The following is a 24,241-nucleotide window of genomic DNA, read 5'->3' on the forward strand; positions in this document are numbered from 1 at the left end:
TAGGGTTTAGGATTTATGGTTTATAATTCTTTAATAAATTCTTTAAATAAACACTTATAAAAAAGTTAAAGAAAAGATTTCAGGGTTTAGGGTTTTTTGGGGTTTTTAGGGTTTATGGTTTTTGAGTGTTTAGGGTTTTTAGGGTTTAGGGTTTTTCATGGTTTAGGGTTTTTAGGGTTTATGGTTTTTTAGGGTTTATGGTTTTTATGAATTTAAAAAATTCTTTATAGCACCGCTTCCCACATGCTCGAAGCGCAAGGCAATGTGGCAGTCTGCATGATTATGATAAGAAAGAAGAAGGAAGGTGACACGAACATGCATAAGAGGTGGTTGACAAAAAAGAAAATTAGTAGGAAGGAGGTACATAATGAAGAGGATACAACAACGAAAGTGGAGCAACATTTTCTAGAAGGCGAAGAGGCTCAACGATACCAAGCACTGGTTAATGGGTATGTTCTTTTCCTACACTTTGTTATGCTTGTCAATGTCTCTTTTTTTGAATTTGGAATCCATGGGGGCAAGGGGGATGGGACAGATAGAAATTCAAGTTATGAGAATAGTTGGGACGTGAACGGTGGTGAAATTCACCGCGACTGCAGAAGTTATGCATGGATATTACTCCACTTAGGAAATGTATTCTTGTGCAACGGGTCTATTGTCGTTTCACTGGGCTTTTGCATTCTCCTCTACCGCATGGGGATCATAGGGATGGGTAGGTAAGTCTGTTGGCTGAATGAAACTTGTATGTTCTTCTTCTTGGCAAACTTAAGGGGAAAGGGTAAGGTAGCAATAATTTCAATAGAGGTAATTCCATTCTATATCCTGGAATGACGCACGTAGGCTTGGGCTCTATGGATGTTGGGGGCCATGAGGGCGAACACCTAGGCCTCAAGGGGAGTGAGTAGGGGTGTGGGTGTGTAGGACAAGAGCCCTTCAAAGGTTGGGAATTGGTATGTTGGAAAAGCCAGCCATGTTAGTGTTAGCCGACACTAGGAGCGAGGGATGGTTCGTAAAATAAGGGAGGGATTCTTGGTCAAGGAATGGGCTCAGAAGATGAGAGGCTAGGGTGAGTAGAGGAAATAATGGAAGGGAGGCAGTCAGGGGGACAAGGAACGAGTTTAGCCAACAGGGGGCACTGGGGAGAAGGAGTGGGGCTCCTTTCAAGTTGGCTTCTAAGCCTTTGGGCCTGTGGGAAACCACGCAATTTGTGGCCGAAATCATGGCCATTATTGGCATAGGGAAGGGGGAATGTAGGGTTGTTCGAGGCATCTTAGGTGGGGGTCTTTAACACTTAGGGGATTTGAATAAGATAAATGGGGGGAAGAAACGTTGGATGAAGAGAATGAGTGGCTGTCGAAAATTATGAAAATAATGGTTTGGAATTTTTTGTTTCTTGGTCCCGAAGTACGTAACTTCCCTTAGAGGAAAAAAGCATTGAAGTTGGTTCTAGGCCATTGTCATCAACAGGATATAATCTTATGCCATAGTACAACAATGGCTAGTTTAGGGAAAGGCAAGGGCAGAGACAAGAGACCGCAGGAGAGTGAGGTTGACGCTAAGTTGAGCAATGTTGGAAAACACAGTGGGAGGAAACCAGTTGGAAAACTAATCCAATAAACAATATTTGCATATGTGGGTGACACCAAAGAAGAGTTTCAGCGACTCATTGCTGAGTGGGAGGATGACATCAACAGATTTGTGAAAGTCGAGACAATGGACGTGGAAGAGTGGAATGTATTGGTTCCTGATCTGGGACAGACTCGCGGTAGAGAAATACAATATAAATTGAATCTACGCATGTACTAGCTCCTTAAATGCTTGCTAGCAAAGGTGATCAGAAAAATCTATATGGTCATCTCAGTCGAATCCAAAAAACATTCTCAAGCATGTTCTTAGTAACCGAGTTTCCCAGATCAGTGTGAAGGACCCAACCCCAGGTAACTCGACATCGACTGATTAGGATAACTAGGAGGATGAAGTCATAGTCTTTTTTCTTAAGTTTTTACGTGGATATCATTTCCTTTCCAGTTTGTAGTAGTTTATATATATAGAAAGACAACTCATGGTTGTGTACATGATACTCAAGTATATATAGCTTGAATATATAAACTAACTATTTTTTTCTATTAGAGGGTGTATAATGCAGTTTTGTGGTCAACAAACCTGGTTTCCCAATGGGAAGTTTGAGATCACCTAACTTGGCTAAGTGGTTGTAACCTACTTGCAGATACCATAATGAGAAACAAGGATCTACCAATCTTAACAAAAAAAATATTGTTGAACTTTATATTTAAGAAAAATATATATTATAAAAATTATTAGCATTTTCTTAATCTTAATCAAATCAAATTAAATTAAATTAAAATAGTTTTATTAATTACATTTTCCTAGTTAAAATATTTTATAATATATTTTTAAATTCTTAAACTTATTTTAAAATATCAAAATTGAAAAAAAAGTTTCATCCCTACAATTCCTATATTTTCTAGTATCTTTAAAAAAAAAATTCCATATCTTCAAAATTTAATCTACCAACCTTTAACATGTCTAATAATTTAATCAAAATTAGTGAATGCTGTGAAAATTAAGTTTATCTTTTCCATTTAAAATTAAACTTAATATATATTTTTGAATAAATATTTAAATTCAAGTTATATAATATGATGATTTTTAAGCCCACTTACGTAGTGACATAATTGGTATATAAGTAAATTTAAATGTTTAATTAGATAAAGTAATATTTATTTTTAATTATATGTAATTGTTAATTTTTAATATATTCTAATATATTGCTAATTTAGTACTTTTTATGTTTAAAATTAAATTTTAAATAGTTAAATAAAATGTTATTAATTTTTTTAATGCTATATGTTAAACTAATAATAAATATAGATAATTGTATAATTTATTTTAATATACTTGTAATTTAATACTGTGTTTAAAAATAAATTTTAAATAAATTAAATAAATTAATATTAATTTTTGTAATGTCATATGTTAAATTTATAATAAATATATATTTGGAATGATTTGTGAATATAATTTTTTAAGTTTTATTCCGAATATAAAACATATAATAATATAATTGTTTGTTGTCGAGTTTCTTGATATAATATAGTTGTTTGATGATGATGATGATGATGATGATGATGATGATGATGATGGTGGGTGGTTAACATGTGCTGAGACCGAACATTTTTCTAGCAGACCTAAAGAAACAAATTATTTATTTTGATTTAAGATTTTATTCCTATGCTCAAAAAGCTTGGAGCCTCCTGAACTCACTATAATTTTGACATTGTAAAAGGCTAGGAAGGTCAGTATTGTAACAAAGATTGTGAAACTGAGATCTAATGTGGTTGTACATGGGGCACTCTAAGAGGAAGTGGTTTTCATCCTCGATGTTCCTATTCTCACAAATATGGCAGATCCTTTCCATCCATGGTGTTTTAGGAACTACCCAATGACCTATTTCACAATGGAGCTCATGAGAATTCATTCTAATATTTGCTACATTAATTTTCTTCTTTGAGCTAGTTAAAATAGAGAGATACTTTTGATCTTCTAGGGTGGAGTTGATGACCTTCTTATAATAACTTAATTTTCTTTTAGTTGCTAAATCCTTCTGACACCATATTTTTTCTTCGAACTTAGAAGTAACAATATATTTAATGTTATTAATGTTTTGCAAGGCATCATTCTCGTTGATCTCCGAATAGTTGAACCAGGCCTTGTGTCTTTATGCCAACCCCAATTGAGCCTTAGGTGGTTTTGGCTGGAATTTAAAGCTAGCTTACGAAGTCTATGATCTTCTATGTTATTGAGTTTGTGCTTGTACATCAGAAACCTAATCATAGCTAGGCTCTCAACAGTGGAAAGACCTGCTTCTATAAGGAGAATAGGATAGGGTGTATTATTTTTAATTTTCATGTTATAAGTTAAAAAACTCTTCTAGATTTTCTCAATCTTTCTCCATGATTCTTTGGAGATGCTTCAACGCCAAACCTCACAGCCATGTAAGATAATAGGAGGGATTAAAGTTTCAAAGAGGAACTTCTTTTTATCCCACATTACATGGCTTTCTGTTTTATAATTATTTTCAAGACCAAAATAAACTTTCCAGCCCCCATTAATCCTTTTCTCAATGTTATGGTTCTAGTTGAGCTTCCGATGAATATCAATTCCTAGGTACTTGTAAGAATACACTTCCTCCAAGTTATTATTGTCATACATAAAATTAGCACAAGTTTCCTTCTTGGATTTGATAATCATAACTTTGTTTTGTCATTGTTAACAGTCATACCCATGGTAGAGCAGAAATCCTTAAGAATCCTGAGTTGCTCATCAAGATCAGATGGGTACCTTGTCAAAAGAACAATATCGTCATCATAGAGAAGAAGGATGACGACTATCCCAGCTAAGATCATGCCATCACATCCTGCTTCCTCTAAATATCCTTCGAGCTTATCAATGTAAATGCCAAATAGGGTAGGGGAGAGGGGGAATCCTTGTTTAACTCCGATGTTACACTTAATATCTTTCGACCACCCCTCATTGCTCTTTAGCTTGGCAATTACATTCTCGTATAACCTTAGAGAGGCAGTTCTCAACTCGAGAGGAACCTTTAGCTCTTCTAATCTATTCGAAAGGTTGTATCTAGGAATCGTATTGAAAGCCTTTCTAAAGTCCACAAAGCAACAAAATAAATAGGATTTATCATTACGACATTCCTCCACAATGATCCTAAGCGTAACAAGGTGGTCTATTGTTGAGTGATGCATTCTGAAACCTACTTGGCCTTTAGCCTGCTTACCTTTACTTTCAAGCCATATGCCTAACATCTTTACCAAAACACTATATATATATAAACTAACAACACTTCCTCACTTCTATTAAAACTATGAAATCAAAAAAAGCTAAAATATAATCAACAATAACTTAAAAACTCTAGAATAACCATACTACTTTTAACTAAAAGAAGAAATGTTATTTTACAAAATAAAATTTATAATATTTCTATTTTTTTTAATTTGCATTTAAAAAAATATATATGTTATGAAAATGATTTACATTTTCTTCATTTAAATAAAATAACTTAGTTTTTTATTATTTTAATAATTCAAATCAAATTAAATTATTTTTTCATTCAATATATTTTATAATACATTTTATAAATTTTATACTTATTTTAAAAAGAAAAAATATTATTACATTGGCTAGTATTTTTAAACTAGAACCAATTTTCTATTTTCAAAACCTAATCTACCAATATTTAACATATCAAAATATTTATTTTCAAAACTTAATCCACGAACATTGAACACATCTAATAGTTTAATGAAGGTTAATGAATCTTCTGTGAACAAATATGTCATTATATTTCATATTATTACAAATTAAGATATCTAATAATTTAATGAAAGTTAATCAATCTCCTGCCAAAAAATATCTCATTATATTCATATTTACAAATTTTGTCCTTCCTTCTTCATTTATTAATGTATTTTATACTAATTATTTACAATTTTTTAATTTAAATAAAATACTTTTTTTTTTTTAATTTAGTAAATTTTATAATAAATTTTATTTATTTTTACTTATTTTAAATAATTAAATTCAGAAAATATAGTATCACTTCTACACTTCTTTCTTATATATTTAAACAAAAAATAATTAGCTATTTTTAAAATCTTCATAACATAATCTACCACCCTTTGCATGTCTAATCATTTAATCAAAGTTAATGAATCTTGTGAAAAGTAATATGTCAATTTATTTGATATTATTAGAAATATTGTTCAAAGAGAAGTTAATTTTCCTTATTTTATTATTCAATTTTTTTATATTAATTTTTTTTTCCAATTATATTGGGCTATTATAAAATTTCACAACTACTATCAAATAGCATTTAATAATTACAATAATAAAATAAACTTATGAATATTCACATTAAACATTTAATTTTAATTTTAATTTTAATCATTTTTATTATCGTTTGCTAAGTGGTGTGAGTATTTAACATGGATGGATTTTCTTGGAGTTTTGAACTGATGATATTCACTTCATGGAGTGCCTTAACAAATTACCCAACCACCATCTATTCTGGTCCCCATGGAACATAATTATGTTCATTTAATAATAATACCATAATTTATTATATTTATCAAAAAGTATTCATTCATAATATGTTTCGAAATTAGATATTGGCATGTTATGAAAAATACATTAACACTCCCCAGGAGTTGTAGAATACACATTCATAGGGTGCTTTCTTTGTTAACACTAGTGACCAATGACCAACAACTCACAATATCCCTCTCCTCATCCCTCTCTCTCTCTCTCTCCACTAAATCTCTCTTTTCACCCCTTTGTCTCTCTCTCTTTCTCTCTCTCTCTCCCCCTCTCTCCCTCCCTCTTTTATCTCTCTCTCTCACACATTCTCCACTCTCTCTCTCTCTCTCTCTCTCTCTCTCTCTCTATATATATATATATATATATATATATATATATATATCTCTCCCCCTATCTCTTTTTCATGCTCCCTCTCTTTATCTCTCTCTACCTCCCTCTCCCCTCTCTCCCTCACTTTCCCTCTGTCACTCTATCCATCCTTGTATTGCTTCCCATTCCATATCTCTCTGTATTCCCCCCACTCTCGCTCTTCCATGACTATCTCTATCTCCCTCTCCCTCTCCCTCTTCCTCTCTCCTACTCTATCTCCTTCCCCCCCCGGTTTGTCTCTCTCTCTCTTACCACTTTATCTGACTCTCCCTCACTCTCTCAATCCCTCCCTCTATCTCCATTCATATTTCTCTCTCTGTCTCTATATTTTTATCTCCCCCTCCCCATCTCTCTTTCCCTCTCACCTCTCTCTCTCTCTCTCTCTCTCTCTCTCTCTCTCTCTCTCTCTCTCTCTCTCTCTCTCTCTCTCTCTCTCTCTCTCTCTCTCCTATCTTTCCATGACAATCCCTACCCCCAAATCTCTGGCGCCTTGCCACTCTCTCGCTTTTCCTCTCTACCACATTTTCCTTTGGTCCCTTCCCTCTCTCTATCTCTCTCTCACACACATAATATCTCATGTTTTCTCTCCATCAACCCTTCTCTCTCGCTCCCACTATCATTCTCCCTTTCACACTATCTCCCTCTCCCTATCTCCTTGTCACAATCTCTCATACTCTCTCTCCCTCTATTCCTCACTTTCCCTTTGTCCCTTCATCCATCCCTACATCCCTTCCCACCTCACCTCTCTATCTCCTCCCCCTACTCTGCCTCCTTCCATCACTCTCTTGCTCTCCCGCTCCATCTCTCGCACTTTGTCTCCATATCCTACTCTCTTTACCTCTTCCTCTTCCCACATGCTCTCACTCTTGCTCAATCTCTCAATCCCTACCCCCAAATCTCTGGCACCTTGCCACTCTCTCCCTTTTCCTCTCTACCACATTTTCCTTTGGTCCCTCCGTCTCTCTATCTTTCTCACACACACATAATATCTCATGTTTTCTCTACATCAACCCTTATCTCTCCCTCCCACTATCATTATCCCTTTCACACTATCTCCCTCTCCCTCTCTCCCTGTCATAATCTCTCATACTCTCTCTCCCTCTATTCCTCACTTTCCCTTTGTCCCTTCATCCATCCCTCCATCCCTCCATTCCTTCCCACCTCACCTCTCTATCTCCACCCCCTACTCTGCTTCCTTCCATCACTCTCTTGGTCTCCCGCTCCATCTCTCCCACTTTGTCTCCATCTCCTGCTCTCTTTACCTCTCCCTCTTCCCACTTTCTCTAACTCTTGCTCACTCTCTCAATCCCTCCCTCTCTCTTCCTTCATGTCTCTCGTCCCCTTTGTATCACTATCTCTCTATCTCCCCCTTTGTCCTTCCCTCCCTCTCCCACATTTCTCTCCCTACCTCTCTCTCTCTCCTCTCATTCCCCAACACTCTCACCAACCCTCCACTCTCCACCTTCCACTCCCTACTCTCCACACTCCTCCACTAACTTTCTCTCTCCCTCTCCCTCTCCCACTCTACGCCACATTCTTTTCGTCCCTCTCTCTCACTCTCTAGCGAAAACCCTCTACCACCCCAACTTTCTCTCTCTCCCTCTCTCCCCCCTTACTTGCACGCTCCCTCCCATGTCTCTTTTTCCCCATTTCCTTCTCTATCTCCCTCTATCCCTCTCTCTCCCTACCCTCTCTCTCTCCCCCTTTCGCACTCTCTCCCTCTCCCTCTCTCCCTATCATACACTCTCCCACTCTCTCTCTCTCTCTCTTCCTCTTCTCTCTCACTCACTCTCTCACCACTCCCCCATCTCTCCACCATCTCTATCTCCCTCTATCCCTCTGCTCCCTCCCCTTCAATCCCCCATGACCTCTCTTTCTCTCTACCACCCTTTCACTCTGTCCCACCTCCTTCCCTTTCTCTCCTATGATCTCTTCCCTTGCCTTTGTCCCACCTCCTTCCCTTTCTCTCCTATGATCTCTTCCCTTGCCTCTGCCACCAACTTCACTCTCACTCCTTCTCTCCTCTCTCTCCCTCCCCCCTATCTTTCTCTTCCTCCCTCCCTCTATCCCTTCCCTCTATGGATGTCTCTCCCTCATTCCCTTCCCTATCTCACCCTTATTCTCTTCGCTCTATATCCCTTTTTTTTTCTCCCACTGTCTATCTCCTCCTTGCTCCCTCCCTCTCTCTCCGTCCAACACTTCCCCTGCTCTAGCTCATTAAGTTAAGATAGAAAAACTTAAAAGTAATTCAATTTCAATATAATAAAATTGATAATAGCTTCCTCTTCTCCTTTGTAAAGAGAAAAATAAATATTTATTTTAAATATAAATGTATTGAAATTAACAATAACATAAATACATAGTAAAAATTAGAAATTTTTTTAAATATATAATATTAAATATAAAAAATTCAGTTTCTTTTTTTAATAAAAAAACTAAATTTTAAAAATTCAATTCTATATAATAAATAAAAATTTCAATCATCATTATGTTTTAAATCTGATTAATCTCTTAATTGAAATTGATCAACTGATAAAATTAACGACCAATTCCCAACAATCTTTTAAAAATATATTTGTTGATAGTTAGTTTGTGAAACCAGAATTAGACTTAATACTAATGAATGGATTGCTTAATGCTTAAAGAAACACTAACAGAAAATTAAAATGTCAAAATAAATTTAAAGTTGTAATTATATATATATATATATATATATATATATATATATATATATATATATATCCTAAAAAAATTAAATATTTTACATATTTGGAAAAAAAATCTCGATTTATAGTAGCTCCACCTTTTCTAAATCCTCGTGTTTAATCTATCTCAAATTCAATTTGTTAAATTTTTTTTATTTTTATCTGTTGAATGGTTTATGATATATTCAACTACAAATTTGATGTAAGATGTTTCTTAGGGTTTTTTATTTTCATTGTAAATAAGAAAGAAATTTGGTTGCATGGATTTCCATTATTGTTCCATAGGATGACATGGAAGGTGATTCAAAAGGCACCTGCCAATCTCAAATAATACAATTTCTCGGGAGATTCCTAGCATGAGAGGTGCAGGAGAAGCTATATATGCAGAGAAGTGACTTGCCTTTCAAGGACATAGTAGACAAGTGGAAGATAAGATAGAAGGAGAGTAGGTTTAGCCAGATAATATACAAGTTTAGCTTAGTATTTTGGAAAGGGTGTCCGATAATTTCAAGAATTCAAGTTAAAATGGGCATTAGAGCTCCGTTATATATTCATGTTAATTGTGATAAGATGCCAACCAAGGACAAAAGACAATCAATCCTTGAAAACAAATCTACTTATTTTAAACCACCTTAACAAGCATCGTAAGGAATAAGGAATACATACTTATTTTAAACCACCTTAACAAGCATCGTAAGGAATAAGGAATACAATGCAATGTGGTTTCCTGTGACGAGTTTCTAAATAATGGGACCTTAATATTCACAAGAAAACCGCAATTTATATGTATAGAGTTGACGAACAAGGGTGGTATTTAAATTTTTACTGTATGAATATCGGTTATGAATTTAAAGAGTACGATAAATGATGACCATATACATACTAAGAGAATAATTCCGAGTGTGAACCCCAAGTTTTAAAAAGAAAAAAACGGCTAAATTTTGAAGCACTTAGCGCAGGCTTTCAGGAACATGCGCGACCGTAGACAAAAATGTGTGCAAATATTAAAACAACAATAATTCCGAGTGTGAACCCCAAGTTTTAAAAAGAAAAAAATAGCTAAATTTTGAAGCACTTAGCGCAGGCTTTCAGGAACATGCGCGACCGTAGACAAAAATGTGTGCAAATATTAAAACAACAGCATATGCAGCCGGAGATGTAAAAGAACCATGGAAAGAACCCGCTCTAGGTGTACCTACGCAATTCGAACGTGATTGAAGGCGTTGGTAGTGAATAGCTCCCAAATGCAGGCCCTGCTTGTAGCAGTGGTCTATAGCTGGACGAAAACTAACAAGTAGTCAAGAGGACAAGCAAATGGCCAAGAAGCTGCCAATACCATGCCATATCCACCTCTGCAAATCAATTGTGTCCCTCTGCTAGTCTCCCCTCCCATCTCTAAGAGATATTTTGAGACGCAACCATAAAATACAAAACACAAATCCTGACACACATGCATACACACGTGGAGAGACAACAGATGGAAACTACAGTGTTTGTGAAAGAAAGAACAAACCAGAAGAATCAAGATGAAAAAGTACTCCAGTTTTCCGTCTAATTACATAGATTTAATTTTTCATGTAGAAGCCTAAAGAACCAATTTTCCTCTAAACCAAATAGACAAATAGAGAAGAAAAAATGGTAGAAAAGTAAAGTAGCAGAGACAATATGGCGGCAGAAGTAGTCCATCACCCCATAGAACTTTTCCACGGTCGGACCAGAGGAACAACGCCAGAGAAGCTAGCCCGTTCCCTGCGCTGCACTTCTCGTAATTCCGAACGCTGAAGAAGGGATGGAGCTAAACCAGGGAAGGGACTCCTCCATTCAATGGATGGTAAATGAGGCATGTTGTGATTTGTAAACTCCACCGATATATCAGTGACATCTGTTGGATACCCCGTACCATTTTGATGAGAAAGCTGGAAAGTTCTTTATCCTCCAACGACTATCTGTCAGAACCCTTGGATGGCTTTCTTGTAATCAAGGTTTCATTCTTATAATCATAATTAAAAAAATCGCTAAAAAGTCTCATTCATTCAATTGGTTGTAATTATGGCACGTTGTGATGTTCAAACTCCCCTTACATGTCTCCTATATATCTATCACATCTGTCCCCATAACAATACGATTCCGGCTGGAGCATCGTCGGATTGGGAGATATTTATAGTTACAAGTTCTTTATCATCCAACGACTATCTTTCAGAACCGTTGGGTGCAGTTCTTTTAATCAAAGGGTGCCATCAGGGATCAAAATTGAACACATCAGAGCCCTTCAAAGGGTCTCTGGCACGTCAGAGAAGTAGGGAGAAAATTTTACCAGTCAAAAAAAATTTAAAAATTGATTTTTGTCATTAAAAAAAAAAAATGGAATAATATCTTAAATTTTTTTCCGAAGTGCTGTCAAATTGTCAACCTTTTATTTATATTTCAATTTTTCTGAAATTAGAATTTTAGGAATGTTGAATTTGTACATTTCTTTTCATGTTAAAACTTAAATCCCATTTCAAAAACAACAGTTTCCTTTTGAGTTGTTTTTTCTAATTGTGCATATGGTGCAAGTTCTTATTAATTATTATGTCACAATTACCTTTTGATACCATTACATTTGGTAGTTTCTGAGTTGCTCGCATTTCAAAAACAACAGTTTATTTTTAAGTTGTTTTTTCTAATTGTGCATATGATGGAAGTTCTTTTTAATTATTATGTCACAATTACCCTTTGATACCATTACATTTGGTAGTTTCAATTGAGAGCGACTAGATGTCAATATGGGCCATGTATTAGGTCTGTAATTTCACTGGGTTGTGCCTGAAGGCTGCCCAAAGCAAGGTTTGACGACGATTTAAGCTGGAGAAGAGCATAGATTCATCATTCAGCAAACGTCTGTCAAGCAAGGTTTAAGCACGATTTATGCTTGGAGAGGAGCACATTCAACAGGCTTCCTAACATACTGGATTTGATTTGTTTGCGGATTCCCAATTCCTGGTATGTTTTCATATTAAAAAAGGAGATACCAAAAACATATACACCTTTGTACACTCTTTTGTTGAATCCTAAACCTGTTTAGAATTTTACTGAATTTTTTCATTCATGCAATAAACTTAAATTTGATTGAGCTACTTGTATATTGGCTTGAAGGTTCTGGTCACAAAAATTTCCTACAAAATTAATCCTTATTTGAATTGGAGCAGGAATATAGGTCTCTGTTTATCCATTAATGGTAAATGCATCCGATATATTAGTTGCGGCTCATATTAGACCTGCCTTATACACAACATCCATGGGGTTGTTGTTCCACCATTCTCTTGTGAAAAAATAAAAAGAAATTTGAAAATAATTTACTGTTGTCAATTGAATTGCTATTTTTTTTATGCTTTTAATTATAGAAGTGCGACCTGAATATGTGCCCTTCTAAATGAAATTAAGACCTATCCTTCAAATTTGATCACTGGGTGCCATTCTTCTATCATAATTAGAAACGTGCCAAAATTCTCTTCGATTCCATTGGCGGTAAATATCGCACATTGCGTTTCAAAGTTTACATATATGTATCTTACACCTGTCCCCATACATATACAATTTCATCTCGAACACTGGAGCCCTGTCGGATTGAGAGATAGTTATAATCTGGCGACATAAAATTCCTTCATCCTCCAATGATAATCTGTCATAACCCTTGGATGTCGTTCTTGTAATGAAGTGTGTCATTCTTATAAACATCATCGAGTGCTGATTTAATTACAATTTAACTGTGATTTTAAAAACCTTGTGAGAACACAGCTTGTAGCTGTTAAATGATATGAAAAAATAACAGATTTATATTAACAATGGTTTTAAAAGGTACAAAGATATACTCAAAGAATAGAATATTTGGAAGATCATCTCCTCAAGAATAGAGTAAAAAATAAACTCATAACTAAATTAAATCTACACACCAGAAGCAAGTCATTCTATACATTCCCACTTCTTACCATAATTTATACAGTGTAGATTGGTTATGGCGTGGTGCTTTTAGAGTTTGGATTATATTAATTTATTTATTTTTTTAAGAAACATTTGATTTTAGTTATTCAATCACAATGTTTGATCTTATTCCAAAACTAAAACACAATTTGTTTTTCCTTGTCCTTCTTAAGGCAATAACAATAAGATCATATTCTTTTGAATAGCATCTCTTTTTAGTCGTATGTATGAAATGAAATACTAAGTCCAATTACACTTTGACCTAAGACTTATTTTTTATCTTTGAAAAAATAAATATCAATTTACATGGAGGAGAACCATCATCTTTATTTGTTTATATTTCCTTCACATTTAAGAAAATTAAACAATTATCCACTTATAACACTTTTGGGTTTTATTAGAAAACAAAAAATTATAATAATAATTAGATTTAATTCTACATAAAAAATTATTATAATTTATCTTTATATTAAAAATGAATTAATTATTTGATTTATTGTTTTACATATTAAATTTTTTATTCATATAAAAATTTAAAAATAAATGTTATGTCTATTTATAATATTAAGTATTTATTAAATTACAAATGATAAATATAAATATAAAACAACAAAAAATTGAAATTGAAATTTTAATATATAAACATAACATTGAAATTGAAATTTTAATATTTAAACATAATATTGATAATCTCTTAATTTAAGCATGGAAAATATAAATAAAAATTTAAAATTTAAAAATTTATTACTTTGCATAAATGAATGTAAGTAAATGTTAAAAATAATATAATTTTATAAATCTTTTATTAATTAAAAGGCCTCATGAGATTTCAAGGAATCATAATATATCATGTTAATGGGTATGTTGGAAACTTTTCACTTCTTAAAATTGGGATATACCATGTCTTTTTGCCCTTATTTTCTTTGTTTAATAATTTCATCACTTCACATGTGTTTTCTAGGTGCTTTGTTTTTTACTTATATTTTTTAATAATTTCTATCAATAATTATTAAATAAATATGAGATTATTTATATTTTATAAATAAATAAATCAACATAAAATTATTTATATTTTATAAATAAATAAACATAAAAATTATTTAAATTTTATTTGTGTAAAATATTGACGTGATAATATTATAAGTTAAACTTGTAAATCATTAAATCACTTTACATTAATGAGACATTTTGACTACGTGATAATATTATAAGTTAAACTTGTAAATCACTGAATCACTTTACATTAATGAGACATTTTGACTACCGACAACTCCCAAATAAAGCATAAATATAACTACCAACACATCACACGAATCGAGAGCCACCCACACATTGCAAAAAAACAAAATCAATATCGAAACAATCAATTGGGTTAAAAATTAAAACAGAACACATAGATCAGTGTTCTAACCAAACCATTTTTAGGTGAAAAGTATTGAATTAAACGAAATCTATTAATGTAGTGAGTAGCCTTTTTTCAAAAACAAAAAAACTATAAATACTTAAAAGAAAAGCAGTTAAAATTACTTTGTTACCTTTGACTTTATGGAAAAAAACACTTACCGTCCTTCCTTTCGTTACAAAGGCTTATCAACTATTTCTTCCAACTATCACTATTGTCATTCACAATATCCACTTTGTTCTTTGGAAACTAAACATGTACCTCAGTTCTTCCTAGATGTCTAAATTACATAAAAAATGATATTATGTTTCATATCATTACATATACTTTTTCATTCAAAACATAAAAAAGGATATAAGTGCCCATTATATTTGACTACTTACTGTCGCCATTCTTGAACTCTGAGAACTTGATCTTCCCTAGCCCTATTTAATTGATGACTATTGATCGTCGCCAATCTCAAACTCTAACAACTTGATATTCTCGGCTCTATGATACACCCTTCTTTTGATAGGCCATCTGCTACCTGATGTGAGCAGCTAAGAAATTCATTGATGTAATGAGTACGTGTGCCGCTTTTATGCCTGCATTTTCAACCACAGATCCACAGCTAAGAGTAATGTTTCACAGAAACTTCTTTCGATGAAGGGATTCTACTTCAGAAACTCACTGCAAAATTCAATGTTCTTGTGATGTTATCGAGCCAGATGGTTCCCGAAATAGCTTAAACAAAACATGTTGTAGTTTAGAAAAATCGTTATGGAACCGCTATAAAGCATTCTAATAAAATTTTGAACATATATCACTAAATGACCAAACAACAGATAGATAGGTTTTAAAAGGAGATGAAAGGTTTGAACAAATTGGTAGAACATCAAACTGATAAACGTTAAAAGAAGATGAAAAGGGTAGACTAATGTCTAGCCTGACCAATTTCAAAATGGAACATTTTTGGTGCAATTATCTAATAAGTAGTATATGAGAGAAATATCTAATGTAGAATACCAACATAAAGTGAAACACTGTTGGTCACATATCCAACATCCCAAATCATTTTTAAAAATGCATTATGCCACTGCCTCCCACACGCTCAAAGCACAGGGCATGGTGGCGGTGAGCATGATTATGATATTAAATAAGGTAGGTGGAATGCACATGCATAAGAGGTGGTTGGCAAAGAAGAGCATTAGTATGAAGGTGGGAGCTAACGGAGAGGATACAAAAATGAAGGTGGAGCAGCATTTTATAGAAGGTGAAGAGGCTCAGCGATCCCAAGTGGTTAACATGTATGTTCTTTGCCTGCACTTCATTATGATCCTCAATGTCTTGTTTGTTGAATTGGGATTGCATGGGGGCAAGGGGTTGGGGAGAGAGAGAAACTCAAGTTATGAGAATATTTTGGACGTTAAAAGTGGCAAGATTCATCACGACTGTAGAAGTTATGTATCGATATTACTGTACTTGGGAAATGTATTCTCATGGAAAGGGTCTATTGCGGTTTCACTGGGATAAGTAGGGAAGGTTGATGGCTACATGAAAATTGTATGCTATTCTTATTGGAAAACTTACGGTGATTGGGTAAGGTAGCAGTAGTTTCTATAGAGGTAATTCCATTCTATGTCTTCGAATGAAGCATGAACGCTTGGGCTATGTCGATGTCAAGGGCCATGAGGGCAGACACCTAGGCTTCAAGGAGAGTGAGTAGGGGGTGGGTGTCTAGGAAAATAGCCCTTCGAAGCTAGGGAATTGGTATGTTTGGAAAGCCAGCTAGGCCAACGTTAGCTGACACTAGGAGCGAGGGATGGTTCATAAAATAGGGGAGGGATACTTGGTCGAGGAAGGGGCTCAGAATATGTGAGGCCGGGGTGAGTAGAGAAAAGAATTGTAGAGAGGCAGTAAGGGGAACACGGGATGATTTCAACCAACGAGGGGCACTGGGAAGAAGTAGTGGGGCTCCTTTCGAGTTTGCTTTCGAGCGTTTGGGCCTGTGGGAAACCACACAATTTGTGGCCAAAATCGTAGCCATTATTGGCACAGGGAAGGGGGCATGTAGGGTTGTCTGGGGCATCTTGGGTGGGGATCTTTAACACTTAGGGGCTTTGAATAAGCTACATTGGGGGGGAGGAAATGTTTGATCAAAACAACGAGTGGCTATTGAAAATTATGAAAACAATGGTTTGGAATTCTTGGTTTCTTGTTCGCGAAGCATGTAACTCCCCTTAGAGGAAGAAAACACTAAAGCTAGTTCTGGGCCATTGTCCACAATAGGCTCTAAGGCTACGCGATAGTACAACAATGGCTAGTTGAGGGAAAGGTAGGGGTAGAGACAAGAGACTGTGGGAGAGCGAGGTTGACGTTGAGCTGAGAAATGATGGAAAATGCACTGGGAGGAAACCAGTGGACAAACTGATCCAATAAACAATGGTTGCGTATGTGGGTAGCACCAAAGAGGAGATTCAATGATTCAATGACTCATCACTATGAAACTGCGGATGGCTCATTAAATCAGTTATATTTTTTTTGATGGTACCATACTACTTGGACAACCGTAGTAATTCTAGAGCTAATACATGCACCAAGTCCCGACTCTTTGGAAGGGATGCATTTTTTAGATAAAAGGTCAACGTGGGCTTGCCCGCTTCTCCGGTGAATCATGATAACTCGACGGATCGCACACCCCTTGTGCTGGCGATGCTTCATTCAAATGTTTGCCCTATCAACTTTTGATGGTAGGATAGAGGCCTACCATGGTGGTGACAGGTGACGGGTGACGGAGAATTAGGGTTTGATTCCGGAGAGGGGGCCTAAGAAACGGCTATCACATCCAAGGAAGGCAGCAGGCGCGCAAATTACCCAATCCTGACATGGGGAGGTAGTGATAATAAATAACAATACTGGGCTCATCGAGTCAGGTAATTGGAATGAGTACAATCTAAATCCCTTAACGAGGATACATTGGAGGGCAAGTCTGGTGCCCGCAACCGCAATAATTCCAGCTCCAATAGCGTATATTTAAGTTGTTGCAATTAAAAAGCTCGTAGTTGGATCTTGGGTCGTAAAGGTCGGTCCGCCTACTCGGTATGCACCTGCCCTTTTGTTGGGCAGCGTGCTCCTGGCCTTAATTGGCTAGGTCGCGGCTCCTACACTATTACTTTGAAAAAACTAGAGTTCTCAAAGCAAGCTTATGCTTTGAATACATTAGCATGGAATAACGTGATAGGAGTCTGGTCCTATTGTGTTGGCCTTCGGGACCGGAGCAATGATTAATAGGGACTATCGAGGGCATTCGTATTTCATTGTCAGAGGTTAAATTCTTGGAGTTATGAAAGACGGACGACTGCGAAAGCATTTGCCAAGGATCTTTTCATTAATCAAGAACGAAAGTTGGGGGCTCAAAGACGATCAGATATCGTCCTAGTCTCAAACATAAATGATGCCGACCAGGGATTGGCGGATGTTGCTCTAAGGACTCCGCCAGCACCTTCTGAGAAATCAGAGTGTTTGGGTTTCGGGGGGAGTATGGTCGCAAGGCTGAAACTTAAAGGAATTGACGAAAGGGCACCACCAAGAGTGGAGCCCACGGCTTAATTTGACTCAACACGAGGAAACTTACTAGGTCCAGACATAGTAAGGATTGATAGATTGAGAGCTCTTTCTTGATTCTATGGGTGGTGATGCATGGTTGTTCTTAGTTGGTGGAGTGATTTGTCTGGTTAATTTTGATAACGAACAACACCTGAGCCTGCTAACTAGCTACACAAAGGTTCCCCTTCGTGGCCAGCTTCTTAGAGGGACTATGGCCGTTTAGGCCATGGAAGTTTGAGGCAATAACAGGTCTTTGATGCCCTTAGATGTTCTGGTCGCATGTGCGCTACACTGATGCAGCCAATGTGTTTTTCTTCCTAGTTCGAGGGGATCGGGAAATATTCTCAAATTGCATCGTGATGGGGATAGACCATTGCAATTATTGGTCTTCAGCGAGGAATTCCTAGTAAGCATGTGTCATCAACTCATGTTGACTACGTCCCTGCCCTTTGTACACACTACCCATCGCTCCTACCAATTGAATGATCCGGTGAAGTGTTCGGATTGCATCGACGATGTTGGTTCGTCACCGTCGATGTCATGAGAAGTTCATTGAACCTTATCATTTAGAGGAAGGAGAAGTCATAACAAGGTTACCGTAGGTGAAACTAAAGTAGGATCATTGATAGCAGGGATTTGCTTTTTTGGTTCGGGTTGGGTGGGTTTCGATTGCAATGTGGGCCCAAGTGGTGCGTCTCTGGGGGAACGGGTTTGGTGTTTGGCAGGAACATTGTTGGTTGCTTGTCTTGAGGTCACACTCATTTTTTAGTGTGCTTGCAAGCCATGCTTGTGCTTGTCCCACCCATCCTTTTTTTTTCTTTCCCCCAATGTGTTTCTGTACGGGGTTCGGAAGCTTGTTTCTTGCGAGCCCTCTCCGACGATATGTTCGGCACGGCATGGTTGTTGTAGTTGAGGTGCTTGGTCAATACGATGGATAAATTTAGACTCATTCATAATGGTGGTGCTCGGTCTTTTGTTCGTTGGAAGGCATGGGCCAAGGGTGCGGGCCTCCATAGTTGGTTCTCTTGAAAAGGCGGCGGTGATTTATGTGTTGCTTGGGTGAGTTTTTTGTTGGTGGTTGGGTCAAGGGAGTGATTGCGCGCGTGCCTGGTACCTCAATCCTTTTGTGAGGAGAAATGGTCAGGGTGGAGTCAATATGGGATGGACGAAGAGCGGTGCAATCCGTTGGGCTGGCCACCCTAGTCCTCTCGACCATTCCTCGATCTGCCCTCGTGGAAGGGTTGGGTGTCCAAGTAATGAAAAACCCCTCCCTCGGTCTGAGCTCCATCGAGATCACAAGTTTCCCCATCAATGGGCATGAGGTGGCATTCTTATCTCGTGCCTTTGTCATCGAGGGAATTCTTCGTCCTCTCGTGAGCCACTCCCCTTCTAAGGAAAGAAGTAGCGGGTTATGTCTTTGTTTCTCCCTTTGGATTGTGGGTTTCCTTTGCGACTTGGTCATTTCTTGGTTTTGTGGTGTGCACTTTGCGAAAATCCCTATCTTTAGTGGCCTTGCACCATCGATGTATTTGTGGCCCGTGGCTTTCTCCAGCATTGAGTGTCAGCTCGTGACAACTCCTCTTTGGAGTTTGAGTCTTGACCCCCCTTGACTTTCTCATTGCAAAGGTTGTTGGGTGTTTCGTACATGGAGGGGTGCAATAGCAGGGTGGGTTTGCTATTAGTGTAATCTTTTGTCGTTTGAAGCCTTGTGCCAGGTTGGGGGGTTGTTTACCTCTCAGTAATGTGCTCCAGACACTGGTCTCATCGCGGCCCTTGTCTTTTCTACTGGTCAAGTTTAGGTTGTGATTTATTTGCTTTGTTGTTTAATTGTTGTTTGTTATGTTGTAAGCTAGAAAGGGTGTCGTGTCGTAATGTATGTGGAAGGGTGTGAAGAGGTGGGATGCTTTGATTGGGTGCCTTGTTTTCTTTCTTTTTGGATAGGCAACATCTCCTTGACATGCTGGTGAGCCTCTCTTTTCCTAGGATTTTTGTTTCTTTCGTGTTGTTTTCTTCCCTTCTTCCTTTTGCCCCTAGATTTATGGAGAAAAGGTGGGATTGTTGTGGATTGGTGTTTGGGAAGGATGAAAAGTAGTGCGAGTTCCCGGGGTGGCCACCCTAGTCCTTCTCGATCGTCATCCCTTGCAGTTCCCCCCTTTTTGTGAAGGCACAGGGTCTTGGAAGCTTGTTCTCGGTTTGAGCCTCCCCCTTGTGAGTCGGTAGCCATTTTTTATATCCCTTTGGTTCATGTTGGTTTCTTCCCTTCTTCCTTTTGCCCCTAGCTTTACGGAGAAAAGGTGGGATTGTTGTGGATTGGTGTTCAGGAAGGACGAAAAGCAGTGCGAGTTCCTGGGGTGGCCACACTAGTCCTTCTCGATCATCGTGCCATGCAGTTCCGCCCTTTTTGTGAAGGCACGGGGTTTGGGAAGCTTGTTCTCTGTTTGGGAAGCCCCTTGTGAGCCGGTAGCCATGTTTGATATCTCTTTATTTCATGTTGTTTTCTTCCCTTCTTCCTTTTGCCCCCTAGCTTTACGAAGAAAAGGGTGGATTGTTGTGGATTGGTGTTCAGGAAGGACGAAGAGCAGCGCGAGTTCCCGAGGTGGCCACCCTAGTCCTTCTCAATCGCCATCCCGTGCAACTTCCCCCCTTTTTGTGAATGCACGGGGTTTGGGAAGCTTGTTCTCTGTTTCAGACTCCCCTTGTGAGCTGGTTGCCACATTTGATATCTCTTTCTTTCATGTTGTTTTCTTCCCTTCTTCCTTTTGGCCCCTAGCTTTACGAAGAAAAGGTGGAATTGTTGTGGATTGGTGTTCAGGAAGGACGAAACGTAGTGCGAGTTCCCGAGGTGGCCACCCTAGTCCATCTCGATCGTCGTCCCCTTCAATTCCCCCCTTTTTGTGCAGGCACGGTGCTTGGAAAGTTTGTGCTTTGTTTGATCCTCCCCTTGTGAACTGGTAGGCACGTTTGATCTCTATTTCCTTCACCTTGTTTTCTTCCCTTCTTCCTTTCGGTCCCTAGCTTTACGAAGAAAAGGGGGAATTGTTGTGGACTGATGTTCGAGAAGGATTAAAAGCAGTGCGAGCTCCTAGGTTGGCCACCCTAGTCCTTCTCTATTGTTGTTCCATGTAGTTCCCCCCTTTTTGCGAGGGCATGGGGCTCGAGAAGATTTTCTCTCTTTGAGCCTCCTCCTATGGGGGGTAGACACCCTTGCTTCTCTTTCTTTCATGTGTTTTTCTTCCTTTCCTCCTTTTGGCCCTTAGCCTTACATTTGTTGTGGGGGGTGCCCTATTCAGTGTTGTGGCAGATTCGTTGGTAATAAGTAGAAACAACTCTCGGCAACGGATATCTCGGCTCTTGTTATGATGAAGAACATAGCGAAATGCAATACTTAGTGTGAATTGCAGAATCCCATGAATCATAGAGTTTTTGAACGCAATTTGCGCCCAAGGCCTCGGTCGAGGGCACGTCTATCTAGGTGTCGCATCCCATTCAAACGCACTCCCTACAATATGTTAGGGAGTAGCGGAGCTGGTTGTCCGTGCCTAATGCGGTGCAATTGGCTGAAATACCTCAAGTGATGTTTTGTGGCGTGCGTCGGCAAGCGGTGATCTTTTCCCCTTGGTTGGGAAGTCGGCGTCAAGCTTCAGCTGATGCGGGCTTTGTGTGGCATCACTCGAACCTGCCTTGCTCTCTCTTGTCCTCCCATTGGGTAGGGTGGATTTAGCTCCAACTTGCGACCTTTGCTCAAGCGAGAACACCCGTTGAGTTTAAGAATATAATTAAGCGGAGGAAAAGAAACTTACAAGGATTCCCCTAGTAGCAGCGCGCGAACTAGGAAGAGCCCAGCATGAAAATCAAGTGCCAGTGTTGCCTGAATTGTAGTTTGCATAAGCGTCCTCAGCGGCAGAACTGGGCCAAATCCCTTGGAAAGGGGTGCTTGAGAGGGTGATTGCCCCGTCGGGCCGGGACCCTGTCACATCACGAGCCATTGTCTGCGAGTCGGGTTGTTTTGGAATGCAGCACTAATTGGGTGGTAAATTCCGTTCAAAGCTAAATATGGGCGAGAGACCGATAATAACCAAGTATCGTGAGGGAAAGATGAAAAAGACTTTGAAAAGAGAGTTAAAGAGTGCTTGAAATTGTCGGGAGGGAAGCGGAAGGAGGCTGTCGATGCGGCTCGGTCGGGATGTGGAATGGCTCACGCTGGTCCGCCGCTCGACTTGAGGTGCAAACCAACACAAGCTGCTACATCGTCACAAGCGCGGGTGGATTAATACCTGTCGGTTTGTCGTTTTGATGGTCGAGGAACGAAGCGTGTGCCCTTGTGGCGGGCCGTGTACACCTGTGCGCTCATGGTGTTAGTTGGTGGGCTTTCCATTCGACCTGTCTTGAATCACGGACCGAGGAGTCTAACATGTGTGCGAGTCGGCAAGTTTGAAAACTTGCGAGGCACAAGGAAGTTGACGGGCAAGATCCCCTCTCTTGGGGGTGCATCGTCGACCAACCTTGAGCTTATGCGAAGGGTTCGAGTGCGAGCACACCTGTTGGGACCCGAAAGATGGTGAACTATGCCTGAGCAAGGCGAAGCCAGAGGAAACTCTAGTGGAGGCTTGTAGCTATATTGATGTGCAAATCGTTCATCTGACTTGTGTATAGGGGCGAAAGGCTAATCGAACCATCTAGTAACTGGTTTCCTCCGAAGTTTCCCTCAGGATAGCTGGAGCTCACGCACAAGTTTTATTGGGTAAAGCAAATTATTAGAGGCATTGGGGGCGTAACACCCTCGACCTATTCTCAAACTTTAAATAGGTAAGAGGGTGTGGTTGCTCCATTAAGTCGTGCCATGGAATCAAGAGCTCCAAGTGGGCCATTTTTGGTAAGTAGAATTGGCGATGCAGGATGAACCGAAAGTCGAGTTACGGTGTCGAATTACACGCTAACCTAGATCCCACAAAGGGTGTTGGTTGATTAAGATAGCAGGATGGTGGTCATGGAAGTCGAAATCCGCTAAGGAGTGTGTAACAACTCACCTACCGAATCAACTAGCCCCGAAAATGGATGGCGTTGAAGCATGCAACCTATACTTGACCGTCGGAGCAATTGTCGGGCTTCGATGAGTAGGAGGACGCGGGGGCCGTTGAGAAACCTCAAGTGTGAGCTTGGGTGGATCGGCCCCCGATGCAGGTCTTGGTGGTAGCAACAAATATTCAAATGAGAACTTTGAAGACTGAAGTGGGGAAAGGTTCCATGTGAACAACACTTGGACATGGGTTAGTCGATCCTAAGAGATGGGGAAGCCTTCTATCAAGGGTGCACTCTGCATGAGCATCGAAAGGGAATCAGGTTAATATTCCCGAACTGGGACATGGCGGCAGGCAGCAACGTTGCACAAAATTGTCAACATCATATTATCTTTCAATGCAATCATATTACCTACGTAGAAAAAGAACAACCATCATATCACATAAATAAACAAAAATTGCTTTCATTTAAAAAAACACATAAAATACACCAACATATACATATCATTTTAAATAAAAAACAATCTTTATACATAAATATCAATGTCATGTCATCTAAAAAATATATCATATTATAAAATAATACAATTTATGGGTACATTAAAAAAAAAGAGAGCCTATTTTCACATTTAAATAAACAAACACATCCATTTCACATATCTTATAAAAAAAAAATAAAAAAAAATCTACTCATGAATAAATTCTTTTATATCATCCATTTTCCTAAAAATAAATAATTACATATAATAAAATAGTACAAATATATATTTTCACATTATAAATAATAAATTATAAATCAAAACATTCAATTTACAAAAATATTCTTGTATAATTTCAGATCAATAAATAACTATACAAACACAAATATAATTAAACAATTCAAGTACAATAATTAAGTGAAAAACCCATTCACTAATAACGATATAAATATAAATGATATAAATCAAATACCATAGGATATAGAACAATAACTTTAAATATATTATATTAGTTTTATTTGTTATATATTTAATAATTTAATATAAATAATTATTGAATAAATTAAATATTTAAAATAAGAAAATCAAATA

The 24,241-nt window shown here is 37.8% G+C and overlaps 1 non-coding gene and 2 pseudogenes across 1 annotated transcript; all 3 read left to right on the forward strand.

The window, feature by feature from the left end:
- The first annotated feature begins 16,948 nt into the window (after positions 1 to 16,948).
- LOC149193520 (18S ribosomal RNA) lies at positions 16,949 to 18,778 on the forward strand (annotated as a pseudogene).
- A 2,699-nt stretch (positions 18,779 to 21,477) lies between these two features.
- LOC149193521 (5.8S ribosomal RNA) lies at positions 21,478 to 21,631 on the forward strand. Its single transcript, XR_016255273.1, has one exon. It is a non-coding gene; the product is annotated as a 5.8S ribosomal RNA (ribosomal RNA).
- Positions 21,632 to 21,884: 253 nt separating this feature from the next.
- LOC149193522 (25S ribosomal RNA) lies at positions 21,885 to 23,773 on the forward strand (annotated as a pseudogene).
- Positions 23,774 to 24,241: the final 468 nt, after the last annotated feature.

This window comes from Pinus tabuliformis, chromosome 2_2 (assembly GCF_031772625.1).
Source record: "Pinus tabuliformis cultivar Carrire ecotype Pingquan chromosome 2_2, CPIR1, whole genome shotgun sequence".
Taxonomy (NCBI): Eukaryota; Viridiplantae; Streptophyta; class Pinopsida; order Pinales; family Pinaceae; genus Pinus; species Pinus tabuliformis.